Raw genomic sequence first — 16,236 nt, 5'->3', positions numbered from 1 at the left:
AGGGATCGAATCCAAGCTGCAGTTATGACCTGCATCACAGTTGCGGCAGTGCTGGATCCTTAACCCACGGCACCACAGTGGGAACTCCTAAAATTTACTTTTTTAAGCAAAATTTTTTAATTTTTTCATTATAGTTTTAATAAAAGCTATACTTACCTTTTTTTTTTTTTTTTTTTTGGCTTTTTAGGGCTGTACCCTTGGCATATGTAAGTTCTCAGGCTAGGGATCAAATTGGAGCTGTAGCCGCCTGCCATAGCCACAGCCACAGCAATGCCAGATCGGCGCCATGTCTGCGACCTATACCAGAGCTCATAGCAACACCGGATCCTTAACCCACTGAGTGGGGGCCAGGGATCGATCCCATGTCCTCATGGATACTAGTTGGGTTCCTTACCGCTGAGCCACTATGGGAACTCCTAAAATTTACCATTTTTAAGTATACAGTGCAGGGGTTCCATTGATGGCTCAGCGGAAACGAATCTGACTAGTGTCCTTGAGGACACAGGTTCAATCCCTGGCCTTGCTCAATCGGTTAGGGATTTGGCGTTGCCATGAGCTGTGGTATAGGCCATGGATGTGACTCAGATCTGGCATGGCTGTGGCTGTGGCATAGGCCAGTGGCTACAGCTCCAGTTGGACCCCTAACCTGGGAATCTCCATATGCTGCGGGTATGGCCCTAAAAGACAAAAAAAAAAAAAAAAAAATCATTAAAAAAAAAGTATACAGTTCAATGACATAAAGTACATTCACAGTCTTTTTTTTTTTTTCTTTTTTTCTTTTTAAGGGTCACATCTGCAGCATATGGAGGTTCTGAGGCTAGGGACTGAATCAGAGCTGTAGCCCTCAGCCTATGCCACAGCCACAGCAATGTGGGATTCGAGCCGCGTCTCACAGCAATGCCGGATCCCCAACTCACTGAGCGAGGCCAGGGATTGAACCCACATCTTCATGGTTACTTGTCGGGTTCATTACCACTGAGCCACAATGGGAAGTCCTAAAATTTACCATGTTAAGTGTGGAGTTCAGTGACGTCAAGTTCGTTCACGTTATTGTAGAACCATCACACCATCCATGTCCAGGACTTTTTTCTTCCCAAACTGGAACTCTGCACCTGTTAAACACTTAAGCCCCACATCTCCCTCTCCCAGACCCTCTGTCACCCAATGCAAGTGCATGTGCCTGATGCACAGTGAGGCCAACTACCAAAATGTTGGAGTTTGGAGCAGAGAAATATTGGAGTTCCCATCATGGCACAGTGGTTAACAAATCCGACTAGGAACCATGAGGTTGTGGGTTTGAACCCTAGTCTCGCTCAGTGGGTTAAGGATCTGGCGTTGCTGTGAGCTGTGGTGTAGGCCAGCAGCTACAGCTCCGATTCAACCCCTAGCCTGGGAACCTCCACATGCTGCGGGAGCGGAGAGTGCGGCCCTAAAAAGACAAAAAAAAAAAAAAAAAAAAGATTTATTGCAGTCCTATGCATGGAAAACAGGTGTCTCATGCCCCAAAGAACCCTTAACTCCCTGAAGGGTGGGTTTCAGTCAAGCTTTTTAAATTTTTTTGGTTGCACCTGAGGCATTTGGAAGTTCCCAGACCAGGTATCAAACCTATGCCACAGCAGAGACCCAAACCACTGCAATGACAGTGCCAGGTCCTTAACCTGTTGTTCCACAAGGAAAGTTCAGCCAAGTATTTTTAAAGATGAGGTGAGGGAAGGGCATGGTTGGTTGCCTTACACTTCTTGGTGCGGGAATCCTCTTCTTGCCACGGTCCACGTAGATCTGGGCGTGATGTTCCCGTAAATCTCCAATAAGACAAGTGTTCTCTGTTCTGCAGCTTTTTTATCTCTATATGAATGGAAACGTGTTCTACCCTTAAAGATCAGAGCCTCGAGAATGGGCTATCCTGTATAGCTCACGCTATCGGGAACATTTTTAACTTAAAGCAAAAGCAAAAGAATGCAGAGATTAAAGTAAAAGAAACAGATCCGATACGGAGTCAGATGTGTTCTTCCCATTACACCTGCAACCACCATTCCACTTTCTATCTCTCTGAATTTGACTTTTTAGGGACCTCATATAAGTGAAATCTACGGTCCTTGTCCTTTTGTGACTGGCTTATTTCACTGAGCATAATGTCCTCACGGTTCATGCATGCTGTATTCTCAACAGTTCTTAAGGTAAAAAAATGGTGTCAAGATTGCTAAAATGATGATGGAAGGACCGAGGGAGCAGGGCGAAGGCAAGGCTGGGAGAAATTTGGTCAGAGGGTGAGGGCTTTTTCTAACCAACTAGAAGCAGCCCTAAGACTGTACCCCACCCCTACAGAGCACCCCTGAAGGCTCATTGCTCCCCAGCCTCCTCGGAGAGCCTGCTGACACCTCTGGGTCTCCCTGCCTCCGTCTTTCTGAGTGTGTATGGCAGTGGGATTCAACATCTATGCCATGAGACATAGGTGTTTGCCTAAGTATTCGTTTTCTATTGGTACTGTAATAAATGACCACACAGCTTGTGGCTTAAAGCAGCACACATGTATTCATCTTACATGTTCCAAGTTAATGTCCAACGTGAGTCTCGACAGGCAACCATTAAGGTATCAGCAGGGCTATACCCCTGTTACCAAGTCCAAGTTCACACTGTTCGCGGCCCCATGACGGGCCAGTAAATCAAGAGCAAAGCTGTTGGGGCCGGAGGAATGGCTTCGTCTGTAAAGCCAGAAGACCAAGAAGATGGTGGTCTCGCGTCCCCAAAAAACCATCTTCCCCAAGTTAGAATTCAGGCTTTCTTCCTCCCTCCCCCATCCCTCTCTCCCTCCCCCACTTCCTCTATTCATTTATTTATCTATTGCTGTGGCGTGCACTGGCTCGATGTAGGATCCAGCAAATCCCACTTCAATCCACAGGGATTGAACCCACGCTGCAGCAGTGAAAGAGCCAGATCCTAACTACCAGACAGCCAGGGAAGTCCCCAGAGTTCCTGGGCCAGGAATCAAAGCCGTGCCACAGCAGAGACCCTAGCCACAGCAGTGACAATGCTAGATCCGTAACCAACTGTGCCACAAGGGAACTCCAGCCAAGCATTTTTAAAGGCAAGGGGAGGAGTTCCCACTGTGGCTCAGTGGTAATAAACCTAATGGGTACCCATGAGGACTCAGGCTTGATCCCCAGCCTCGCTTAGTGGGTTGGGGATCCAGCGTTGCTGTGAGCTGTGGTGTAGGTCACAGAGGCGGCTCGGATCCTGCGTTGCTGTGGCTGTGGTGTAGGCCGGCCATTGCAACTCTGATTCCCTCTCTAGCCTGGGAACCTCCGTGTGCAGCAGGTGTGCCCCTAAAAAGCAAAATAAGTAAATAAACAAATAAAGGCAAGGTGGGGGGGGGGTGTGGCTGGTTGTGGCACACTTCTTGGTGTAAGGAACCGTGGTTCTTGCAGCTGTCCGCATAGGTCAGGTCATGATGTACCTGTTAACCTCCAACAAGATAAATGTCCTTCTCTGTTCTGCAGCTCTTTGTCTCTATATGAATGGAAAAGTGTTATACCTTTATTTTCTTTTATTTTTTTTGTCTTTGTAGGGCCGCACCCACAGCATATGGAGGTTCCCAAGCTAGGGGTCAAATTGGAGCTGTAGCCACCGGCCTACACCTCAGCCACAGCAACGCCAGATCCAAACCTCATCTGCGACCTACCGTAGCTCATGGCAACACCGGAACCTTAACCCACGGAGCGAGGTCAGGAATTGAACCTGCAACCTCATGGTTCCTAGTTGGATTCGGTTGTACTGCGCCACGATGGGAACTCCAACTGTTATATCCTTAAAGATCAGAGCCTTGGGAATGGGCTGTGCTGTGTAGTTCAGGCCATAGGCAACATTCTGTTAGTGATCAGCTTATAGCAAAAGCAAGAGAATACAGACGTTAAAGAACTGTACCTAATACAGAGGGACATTTATTCTTCCCTGTTTCATCATCCTTCCTGGGGCTGGCTTTCCAGGGACTTGGAAGAGAATCCATGGAGATCCCCTCTAACTGACAGAGCATCCTAAACTCCGAGTCAGGAATCAGCCTGGGAGAGGCTGCAGTGACTTTGATAACCAGAAGATAAATGATGTGTTGAGCTGAGACAGGTCTTATAACGTATGAGGCCCACAAAGTTGAAACAAAGTGATGCATCAAAAACACTAAGCTTTGTTTGTTTGTTTGTTTGTTTGCAGCGTTTCCGGGGAACCACAGGTATGGAAGCAACTTGCTGGCACTCTCTCTGACTGACAGGTAGGTGCCTTGATGGACCTGAATGACTGATCATGACCTCTGTGTCCCATCCACCCCATGTTCCCCACCGACCACCACCCCTCCGTTTGCACGTGGCACCCACGAAGAGGCATGAAAGGCAGTCAGACCTGCCTGAGCAGAAAACTCCTGACACTTAACATTCACTTTCCCCCTCTTCGTGCTCCCTGCTTCCATGATAAAGCCCCCACTCCAAAGCTGATGAGCAGATCCCATCTCCTGGCCTGGCTGCAAGAAGTCTCTTTGCCCTGCAAACCATCTTTGCCTGGTATGTGGTCTTTCCATTGGGTAGCAGGCAGTGGGTCCACTTGCTTCGTTACACAGTGACCCTGAGGCGGATGGAAACATAAACCCCAAGCAAAGGTGTACCCCCCTCAGCCAGCCCACCCAGGGGGGCTCTCTGGCTCCCCATAGCATCCCCTCCCCGCACCTGCCAGCTTTCCTGCCAGGAACGCTCCTCATTCACCACACACTCCGGCACCGGCTCAGGGAGTCCCCTCCCACCAGGAAGCTTGCTTCTTTCCTCCCTTCTGACTCTTCCTAACTCCGAAGCATCCCGCAAGGACCAGCGGAGGTGTCTCCTGCTCAAGGAAGCCTTTCTCAATGTCTCCTTGCCCCATCCAAGGGTAGGTGTCGTGCTTTGAGGACATGGTGTAACACAGAAGAGCAAACCTGGCTCCATATTGAATCTGTTCCCTTAGCTCTGACTTCTCTGCTCTACTGCCTGTGCTTAGTCGTGCTGCCTCTGTACCTTTTGTAAAAGAATGTTGCCCATTTGATCCCTGGCCCTGGCCCGATGGGTTAAGGATCTTGCATTGCCCCAGCAGCAGCTTATGTCAAAACTGTGGCTTGGATCTGATCCATGGCCCCGGGAACTCCATATGCCTCAGGGCAACCAAAAAAGAAAAAAGAAAAAGAAAAAAATAAAGAATGTTGCCCATAGCACATTCTTCTTCTTCTTCTTTTTTCTTTTTTTCTTTTTATGGCTGCACCTTCTATGTTAGAGGAAATGAAAGCTGGGGAACAGAGAGGGACCTGCCTGGTGTCCCCAGCATGTCATCAGAAGAGCCAAGTTAAGTCCCAGGGTGCTGGGCCCTCATCCTGTCCGCTCTGTCTCAGGGCCACCAAGACCGTACCCTGTCAGGGTTCTCCAGACATTCTTGCTCATCTCTCTTTATCCCCAAGTTCTGCCCAAAAGGATTCTTTTTTTTTCTTTTTTGGCTGCCCCTTGGAACATGGAACTCCTGGGCCAGGGATCAGATCTGAGCTGCAGTCGTGATCCAGGGGGCACCTATGGTAATGCAGGAGCCTTACCCCACTCTGCTGGGCTGGGGATCTGACCCTCGTGTCCCAGTGCTCCCCAGATGCCACTGATCCCAATTTGCCCCAGCGGGAGCGCCACACCCTCTGCTTTTACCTCCATGCCCTTGCATGGAATGTGCCTTTTTAAGCATCCCCTTCTCCCACTTGTCTACGAGGTGAACTTCTACTTATCCTTCAAGGTCCATTCAAGTGTTTCCTTCCCTCGAATGAAGTCTAAGCTCAGTTTATCCAAAAGCTATTCATCGCTCCCTCCTCTGTGCTCTTAGGACACTCTCTCTATATATATACTGATTTTAACACATACTTCCTTCTTCCATAAGTGTCTTAGCCCTCACTAGACTGTATTTGTCTCTAGGACAGGAATTATTTCTGCCCCATCTCTCTGTTCCTAGGGCCTTTCAAGGTGTCTGGCCCTCACGTGACACTCAATAATGTTGGCCAAACAGTGGAACAAATAAAGGAATCTGAGGCAAATGTTTTTTAAGGGCCGCACCTGCAGCATATGGAGGCTCCCAGACCGGGGGTCAAACCAGAGCTGTTGTTGCCGGCCTACCCACAGCCACAGTAACACCTGGAGTTCCCGTCGTGGCGCAGTGGTTGACGAATCTGACTGGGAACCATGAGGTTGCGGGTTCGGTCCCTGCCCTTGCTCAGTGGGTTCACGATCCGGCGTTGCCGTGAGCTGTGGTGTAGGTTGCAGACGCGGCTCGGATCCCGCGTTGCTGTGGCTCTGGTGTAGGCCAGCGGCTACAGCTCTGATTGGACCCCTGGCCTGGGAACCTCCATATGCCGCGGAAGCGGCCCAAAGAAATAGCAAAAAGACAAAAAAACAAAACAAAACAAAACAAAACAAAAAAACCCACCAGATCCAAGCCTGTCTATGACCTACACCACAGCTCACGGCAACTCTGGATCCTTAACCCACTGAGCCAGGCCAGGGATCGAACCTGTGTCCTCATGGATACTAGTCAGATTTGTTTCCGCTGAGCCACCACGGGAACTCTGAGGCAAATTTTTAACCTCTCAGCATCTTAGCTTATTATCCTTGAAATGAAAAAGGGCGGGGGGAATCAGACACTCGGCAAGGATGAATGATGGATGATGAATGGAAAGCTAGTGGCACCATCACTGACTCAGTTGCCAGAGTCAAAAATAGGGAATTGCCCCCAATTCCCACTTCTCGCTTTCTCTTTTTCCCTTGCACTCGGTCACCAGGGCTTGTTGAACCTGGCTGAGGATCTTGGTAAGAAACTCTTAGGAAGGATGGAGGAAAGGCTCCCAGACTTAGGGATCCTCTATGGAAAAGAAGCAGAGGGAGGGACTGGGGGACATGGGAGGAGCAGACAAGGGATCTAGGAGAAGGGGGAGGTCAGGCCTGGTTCTGGGACATAGAAATAGCTCAGTCTTGGAGTTCCCATCGTGGCTCAGTGGTTAACGAATCCGACTAGGAACCATGAGGTTGTGGGTTCAATCCCTGGCCTTGCTCAGTGGGTTAAGCATCCGGCATTGCCGTGAGCCATGGTGTAGGTCAAAGATAGGGCTTGGGATCCCGTGTGGCTGTGGCTGTGGCTGTGGTGTAGGCCAGTGACTACAGCTCTGATTCAACCCCTAGCCTGGGAACCTCCACGTGCCATGGGTGTGGCCCTAGAAAAGACAAAAAAAAAAAGAAAGAAAAGAAATAGCTCAGTCTCTGCCTTCAAGGTGCTCAGGGTTGACCGAAGAAATAAAAAACAATTTTATACAGAACTCCGCCAGAGTACAGCACACCTGACTCCTGATACTGCGACCAAGGAGCATCAGTACTGAACTGTCTATTTGCCTGATGCACAGCAAAGCCCAACAACACTGAACCATCGGGGTTAGAAGCCGAGAAAATTTATTTCAGGGCCATGTAAGGACACGGACGGCTCAGGCCCCAAAGCCTGGAGCTCCCTGAAAGCTTTCAGGAAAGCCCTTTCAAAGGCAGAGTGAGGGAGGGTCTCGGTTAGTTGTTGCAAATTTCTTTGTGTCCAATCCTTTGTTCTTGGAGCTCCAGGCATAGGTCAGGTCATGTTGTTCTTGAAAACCTCCAACAAAACAGATGTTATTCTCTGTTCTGCAACTTTTTGTTTTTGGTGTGTGTGTGTGTGGTGGTGGGGGGATTGTTTTTGTTTTCTTAACAGCTGTACCCAACACCCATAGAAGTTCCCCCAGCTAAGAGTCAATCAGAACTGCCGCTGCAGGCCTGTACCACAGCCATAGCGACACTGAATCTGAGCTTCATCTGTGCCCTATGCCATAGCTTGTTCCAACTTGGGATCCTTAGCCTACTGAGAGAGGCCAGGGATCGAATCTGCATCCTTACAGACACTATGTTGGGTTCTTAAGGAGCTGTGCCACTATGGGAACTCCTGGTTCTGCAACTTTTTATCTAAAAATGTAATACACTTAAGGGTCAGACCTTGTATATTTCAGGCTGTAGGCAGCATTCTTTTGCAAAAAGTGCAGAGCCAAGATGACTAAGCACAAGGGACCCAGGTCAAGACCGAGGTCAAAAGCTAAAGTAAGATTGAAATAAAAGTAACAGGGAGTTTCCATCATGGCTCAGTGGTTAACAAACCCGACTAGTAACCATGAGGTTGTGGGTTCTGATCCCTGGTTGTGGGTTCTGATCCCTGGCCCCGTTCAGCTGGTTAAGGATCCGGCATTGCCGTGAGCTGTGGTTTAGGTCACAGACAGGGCTTGGATCCCGATGCGTGGCTGTGGTGTAGCTCCAATTCGACCCCCAGCCTGGGAAGCCCCGCGAAAGACAAAAAAGTGAATAAATAAAATAAAAGGAATAGGTGTTCCAGTCCTGGCTCAGCGGAAACAAATCTGACTAATATCCATGAGGATGTGGATTATAAGGATCCAGTGTTCCCATGAGCCGTAGTGTAGGTTGCAGATGCAACTTGGATCTGGCTTCATTGGGTGAGCTGCTGTGGCTGTGATTCAACCCCTAGCCTGGGAACCTCCATGTGCTGTGGGTATGGCCCTTTTAAAAAAAAAAAGAGAGACATATAATAAGAGGTATAGATCTAATACGGAGTTAGATTCACCACCACCCCCCAGCCTGTGCCGCAGGGAGTTCCCATTGTGGCGCAATGGAAGCAAATCCAACTAGAAACCATGAGGTTATGGCTTCGATCCCTGGCCTCAGTCAGTGGGTTGAGGATCCAGAGTTGCCATGAAGTTGAAGATGTGGCTCAGATCCCATGTTATGTTGCTATGGCTGTGGTGTAGGCCGGCAGCTACAGCTCCAATTCAACTCCTAGCCTGGGAACCTCCATGTGGTGCGGGTGTGGCCCTAAAAAAGCCTGCGCCACAGCAGCAACTCAAGCCACTGCAGTGATGACACTGGATCCTTAACCCACTGAACCACACGGAACCACACGGGAACTCCTCCCCCTTTTCCTTGATACTTCTTAATCTTGAGGAGAACGAGTGTTGGACAGAAGAGACATGCGTGACATTTTTTTTTTTTTTTCTTCAGGGCTGCACCCATGGCACATGAAGGTTCCCAGTCTAGGAGTCAAATCAGAGCTGGAGCCACTGGCCACAGTCACAGATACAGCAATGTGGGATCTGAGCCACATCTGCCGCCTACACCATAGCTCACGACAACGCCGGATCCTTAACCCACTGAGGGAGGCCAGGAATTGAACCTGTGTCCTCATGGATACTGATCAGATTCGTTTCTGCTGAACCACGACGGGAACTCCCGCAATGTTGTTTTGGATAGAGGAATCATAAACTTGGCAGAGGATGCAGTTTTAGCAGGACTCAGGTTCAACTTCCAGTCCTGCTTCATCTTTTCCCAGCTCTCTCAGGGAACGGGGAAATGACTGCTCTGACTGCTTCCTGCTGAAATGGAGCCTAGTCCTTTGACTTAGGGAATCAACACTGAGGTGGAAATATGCCCGCGTTCTAACCCCTGGATCCAAGTCTTTAAAGATCTCATTCCCTGAGGAATTCAGGAGACTAAGCCTGAACACCAGTGAGGCCCTGGCAGAGGAGATTCCCCAGACGAAGGAGGATTCCCCCAAACAGATGAGCCCAGCTCTCAGAAGAGAATGGACCCAGAGTGGCTCACTTCCCACAAGGAAAGTGGCCCCAATGACTGGAGAGAATTCCAAGCCTGTGCAAGCTGGAGCAACTACCCCAGGTGATGCTGAATGTGGACTGCACTTCTGGATGTTTCTTGGCTGCACAGAGCCTCCTGTCATGGGGTGGCTGGCACCTGTCAGGGAAATCTCCCCCTCCCACTTCCTCAGGGCAAGAGGAGCTCCAGCAGCTACTGTGAACTCAGGGAAGTGGCTGCTCTGGCAGGGGTCAAGCTGCCGTGGGCACAGTGTCCCATCTGGGTGACCACAGTTGTTACCGGAAAGCGAGTCCATGTGCCAGGCTATATGGTCAGGCCACCCGAGATGGCTGTTTGCTTGCTCTCTCTTCATCTCCTGCTTGACCAGTTGATGCCTTGTCCACACCTCACTCATAGGATTGACTTTCCCCCTTAATCACAGAGCCTAATCTGTAAATGCTTACCTACTTGCCCCCAGGCCTCAGCTACTGATTATTTTTTATCTTGAGATCAGTTAGTCTAACAAAGGGAAGACCTCTGCCCCACATAGGCACTTAGCCTGAGGGGCTAGGAGGGCCATGCCCCTTGGTTGGCAATCAATGAGCTGTCCTGATATAATTCCCCCTATAAGTGGCAGTCTCCCCTTCCCGGGAGCGAAGACTGCTGCTGTGTCCTGCCCACTGTTTGTCTGCCATCCACGGTGGGATATTGACTCTAGGACCCATTTGCTCCATACACGTAAGATCTCCCATCTATTAAACTGTTGATGGCTCTGTGGCTGATTCTGGGCTCTTTCTTTGGTCTTGAGGCTGAGCAAGTACAGGGCTTGCAGGCCGGCAGGGCGCAGCCCAGCAACTGGCGAGCCAGCCAGGAGACTGAGGAACTCCCGTGAGCACCCAGATGTTTGGAAGTAAGTGTGGGGAGCGGAACATTGCAGGGGATTCCTGGGGTTGCCATCCACTAGCACACGGGGCCCAAACGTTGAGAGAAAACCCCCCAAAGTCATGGAGGAGAATCCCAGACGTCATGGAGAAACCCCTGGGTGGCTGTCCGCTCGCATGTGGGACCCCGTGGTGGCTGTCCTTAATAAAACGGGAGCCCCCAAGAGAGTAGGGAGAACTTACAGACACCCGGAAGGGTGCTGTGGAGCTGTCGGCCACGATTACAGTGGGAAAAGGGAAGCTCGACCGTAGGGTGGTGGCCATAGCTGTAAGCTGACCATTGCTTTTTATGTCGAGAAAGGCCAGAGATGCTGAGCTGGCAGCCCAGGCAAAAGCCAGCTGCCTAGAAGAGGAGGAACTGAAACTCAAGAGGAAGGCTAGGCTGGTCTAATCCCAGAGGGCTGGAGCCTTCATGTTCCGATTGAGGGAGCAAGAAGGGAAGTTAGAGATATGAGTCTGCCACGTCGCACAGCTAAAGGGGAGGCAGCTTCCCCTACTGAGAGTCTGGATGGTCACGGCCTGTCCAAATTGGGATGCTGACGTGGGGGACCCCACGGAGAGCGCTGACGAGGAAGAGGAAAAAGACTGGAATGATATCATAGAGTCCCTGTTCCAGAGAGGCCAGCGCCTCCCCCAGAGGTAATCAGAAAATAGAAGCCAGAACAACCTAGGCGACAGGTCGTAGCGGAAGCTCCGCTGCCTCCTCCCGAGTGGGGAGAACCGACCATCATGAGAGACTGCACCCCGCCTGAACGGGCTGAACTGGGAAGCAAATCTAGGCAAGAGGGGAGGAAATCCATTGCGACATGGTTTCTCTGTAGAGGGGGTGTCACTAGAGAAGGGATTAGGTGACCTGGCCAGGAAGCATCACAGATGCTTCCATGGCGAGCCACCTGGCCCCCCAGCAGCACTTAAGCGGGGCCATCAGCGAGGATGAACCCCTCTTCCTGCTCTCTTGGGTGATGGCTACCTGTCGCGCCACCTGGCCCAGTGAAGGGGATGTCCCTACCTCTCCTTTCCGCTGGCAAACTATGCAAGAATTGTAAGATGTAGTAAGGGAACGAGGCGTGAGACTGCTGTATATGCCCAGCCCTGTCAGAGCCCAGGCAATGAGTTATTTACAGCGGGAATGAAGGTTGTATCCTACAGCCTGCTCCTGGATAATGGTGTGGAGTGTGGGTTTCCATACTGAGTCCTCTAGCAGGCCATCTCGTCCCTAGGGTGGCACAAGCGACAGCAGGAAAGAAAAGATTCCGCACCGGAGGGGTCAGAGCCACCAATCCCCGTGATGCTCAAGAAGGGAATAAGGCGCCTTCCAGCTCCTCCTGGGGACCCCTTCGGGTCATCAGACAAACGTGGCAGGACACAGTGGCAGTGGGGACCCCTATACTCAAGATAGATAGGCAGCCCAATGGCACTTCAGTGAAACTATGGCAAAAGCTAATGTCTAAACAACAGTTTACCAAAATAAGGGATCCAAGCCGCTGCCTCTTCTCCTCTGGAAGAAGTCTTAGCTCCGAGGCAGAAGGAATGTGCCAAGTTAGGGATGTGGCCAAGGCCCCAGAACACTGGCCTGGCGGCAGTTAAGCTGATTTCAGGGAACTGGAGGCCTCACATAAAATTAACCATTTACTGGTCTCCAAAGAATAAGCAAACCTTTTAGCACTGGCAGACGCTTAGCCACGTTCATGGCCCCTCTTTGCCACTGATGGGTACAGAATTGGAACAGTAAAAGCAAAAAGGTATCATTGGTATTACAAATCGGTCAGTTATACACGCCCCCCCCCGGAAAATATGAATTCTTGATTCTTCATAGCTGCAATCTTGGAATATATACTCAGGATGGATTTGATAGCAGGTCCCGCTTTCCAAACTACAGCTGAGGAATTTCACCTATAAGTGAGGCTAATAAAACCGATTAACAGGGGCCTGGCCAAATGGACCCCTATTAAGCTGCCATACCCCCGACGATCGTAGCATTAAAACAGCTTAGACTTCAGGGAGCAAAGAGGAGATTACTGGAACTGTAAGAGAACAGGTGGGCATCCTCCCTGTCACCACAGCCTGGGTAACAGCCCAGTTTGGCCAATACAAAAGCCAGATGGCTTCGGCGTGTGACAATAGATTATAGGAAAGTGAATCAAGTGACACCACCCTTGCATGCTGCGATACCTAACTTTGCCTCCCTCCTGGCCCAAACAAGTGAATATTTAGGGACTTATTTTGTAACTGATCTAGCTAATGCCGTCTTCTGTATCCTTTTTTTTTTTTTTTTTTTGTCTTTTCTAGGGCCGCACCTGCGGCATATGGAGGTTCCCAGGCTAGGGGTCGCATCAGTCACTGGCCTACGCCAGATCCGAGCCACGTCTGCAACCTACACCACAGCTCATGGCAATGCCAGATCCTTAACCCACTGAGCGAGGCCAGGGATCGAACCTGCAACCTCATGGTTCCTAGTCGGATTCGTTAACCACTGAGCCACGACGGGAACTCCCTTCCGTATCCTTCTTGCTGCTGAAAAGCCAAGACTAGTTTGCTTTCACATGGGACAAGGAACAGTGGCCATTGGCTCTCCTTCCTCAAGGTTGTCCCTTTGTCAGGGGCGAATGGCAGCAGATTTAACCTGGGGTCTTTCTCTTTCATTATATTGACAACACTATGTTAATATCACAGTCTCTTTGTCATTTGGAGGAAGCACCCCCCACGCTCACGTCTCATCTAACTGAACGGGGGTGGCTAGTGAGTGCAGAGAAATGCAGGAGCCTGGGTTATCTGTCAGATACTCGGGTGTTCTCTGGGGTACCCTCAGCATTATGGACAAAATGCAAGCCTTCCCCCGCCTCCCACCCCTAGACAATTATGGACGTTTCCAGGGTTGTCGGACTGTTGGCCACCTCTTATCCGCCATCTGGCCTCCATTTTGTGACCCTTGTATAGACGTGGAAAGAAGTGAGTGCCCTGGGACTGGGCACAAGGGGAGAAGGACGTGTCACCCAAACCAAAGTGGCTGATAAGCAGATACAGGCGTCAGGGGTATTAAATCAGGGACGGGCTTGTGACCTGGATGTAGCCGGTTACCCAGAAGGGTTTGGAACGGGCCTGGGGCAATGGCACAATAACAGCAGTACCTTGGGCTTCTGGTCCCAGCTTCTGGAAGCGGGCAGAACAATGCTAGAGTGTAAAGGAGCAGCAGCTCTGTGTGGTGTACGTGCCCCACAACAAATGAGGATGTTCGCAAAGGCGGCCTGTAACTGTACCCACGCAGCACCCGTCGCTGAGAGGTGCGGTCCAAAAGCCCACGTCTAGACGTGTGCAGTTCCAAACTGCAGCTGAATGGCAGGCCTGGGTAAGTCAACGCAGCCCTTCATCTAACAGCCCGCTGAGTGCAGAGCTACACATGCCCTGTTAGGCACAGTCCCCTTCGCCACTGCAGACCCTGCCAGCTTGACGGAAAGGGCCGATCCGCCTGAGAGACTGTCATTCATAAAGGAAGACCCTACACTCTTGGAGGTGTGGCACACGGATTGGGCAGCCCAGGGTAACCCCTGCAGGCGGACAGCAGCATGCCTCCAGCCTGCATCTGGATGGATACAGGTACTGGGTAGAGTAGCCAGTGGGCTGAATTGTGGGCTGTTTGAATGGTCTTTTTTTTGAAATTAAAGTATATTTGATTTACAGTATTGTGTCAGTTTCTGCTGTACAGCATCGGGATCCAGTTATATATACATTCTTTTTCTCAGAGTATCTTCCATCATGTTCTATCACAAGAGACTGGATATAGTTCCCTGTGCTGTACAGTAAGACTTCATTGCTTATCCATTCTAAATGTGATAGTTTGCATCTACTCACCCCTTACTCAGTCCATCCCACTCTCTCCCCTTCCCCCTTGGCAACCACAAATCTGTTCTCCATGTCTGTGAGTCTGTTTCCATTTTGTAGCTAGGTTCATTTGTGCCATGTTTTGGATTCCTCATATAAGTGATAGCATATGGTATTTGTTTTTCTCTTTCTGCCTTACTTCACTTAGTAAAAGAATCTCTAGTTGCATCCACGTTGTTGCAAATGGCATTATTTCGTTCTTTTTTATGACTGAGTAGTATTCCGAAGAATCTCTAGTTGCATCCATGTTATTGCAAATGGCATTATTTTGTTCTTTTCATGGCTGAGTATTATTCCATTGTGTATATATACCACACTTTCTTAATCTATTCATCTGTATATGGACATTTATGTTTCCATGTCTCGGCTATTGTGAGTAGTGCTGCAATAACATATGGGCGCGGGTATCTTTTTCTTTTTTTTCCTAAATCAGTAGACTTTTTATTGTATTGTAAAACATCACAAATGAATGTGAAGTATCATCTGGCATCTTGTTGTTTCTGTAGCCGGGACAACTCAAATCTTACTCATCTGCCTGCTGAACGGTTCCTTTTTCAGAAACATAGATACCATCCAAATATGTTCCCATCTCCTTGTTCTTAACGGTTGTGACTTGCTGAACCAAAGCAGCTGGATTTGATACAAGTTCAATGTCATTTCCTTCTAAAATCAGCTCATCTGTCTGGGCTTGAGATACTAAACAAGCAACCTCTGGCCTCATCCAAACCCTGCGGATGTATTTTTCATGCAAAAAAATTCGGATTTCAACAAGAGAGCCATTCTCCTGCATCACGACGTGGGTGGGGATGTGCGCATACACAGCCCTCATCTTGTAACGGCGCCCAGTGTGACACCCTGGATCATATTCTGTGTGTGACTACAGAGGGTGCGACCCGTAGCCAGTTCCTTTCTATTTCCCCACCGTTTGTCAACCCGGAGCCTCTTTTTCTTTCCAAGGAGACTGAGTTCTACACTGATGTGGTCGAAGTCCCTCCTCAGTGCCCCGGGGGCCCTTCACCGTGGCCGCGCATCCTTTTAGAGGGATGTCGACATTTCCTGGACCGTCAACAGTCTGATTGCTGGGAATGGGCTTCCTCCTCGCAGTAGATGCGGCAAAGAGCAGTGCGGGGATCTTTCTGAGTTACAGTTTTGTCTGGATATATGCCCCGGGCTGGACTGCTGGATGCTATGGTAGATCTATATTCAGTTTTCTGAGGAACCTGCAGACTGTTCTCCATAGGGGTTGTACCCATTTACATCCCCACCGTCAGTGCAGGAGGGTTCCCTTTTCCCCTCACCCTCTCCAGCATTTATTATTTGTCAACGTAGTGATGAGAGCTATTCTGTCTGGTGTGAGATGGTACCTTATGTAGGTTTGATTTGCATTTCTCTAATAATTAGTGATGCTGAGCATTTTTGCATGTGCCTACTGGCCATCTGTATGTCTTCTTTAGAGAAATGTCTATTGAGGTCTTCTGCCCATTTTTCAGTTGGGTCACTTGGAGTTTTTTGTTCTTGAGTTGTTTGAATGGTCTTGATGCATGACCCCAACCCCACTGTCCTCTGCACAGATAGTTGGGATGTTTTTAAGGGACTGATTCTGTGGCTCCTACGGTAGGAAGCCCGGGACTGGATGGTGGCAGGCACCCCTGTGGGGACAGGACCTGTGGTAGGGCATCACAGCCCACATCTGGGGCATGATGGTCACTGCCTGT

The 16,236-nt window shown here is 49.8% G+C and overlaps 1 pseudogene across 1 annotated transcript; it reads right to left on the bottom strand.

Moving 5' to 3' along the window:
- Positions 1 to 12,939: 12,939 nt before the first annotated feature.
- Positions 12,940 to 16,220, bottom strand: LOC100523503 (large ribosomal subunit protein uL6 pseudogene; annotated as a pseudogene). The gene is made up of 2 exons (XR_014816693.1): positions 16,135 to 16,220; positions 12,940 to 15,615 (listed from the first exon to the last, which is right to left on the bottom strand). The product of XR_014816693.1 is annotated as a large ribosomal subunit protein uL6 pseudogene (transcript).
- Between the last annotated feature and the right edge of the window lie 16 nt (positions 16,221 to 16,236).

The sequence above is a fragment of the Sus scrofa genome, chromosome 9 (assembly GCF_054392235.1).
Source record: "Sus scrofa isolate SSC_HxYL_T2T_F1_AM1 chromosome 9, Sscrofa_HxYL_maternal_Yorkshire_Landrace_v2.0, whole genome shotgun sequence".
In the NCBI taxonomy this organism is placed as follows: Eukaryota; Metazoa; Chordata; class Mammalia; order Artiodactyla; family Suidae; genus Sus; species Sus scrofa.
This window is presented reverse-complemented; position numbering and strand designations above follow the sequence as displayed.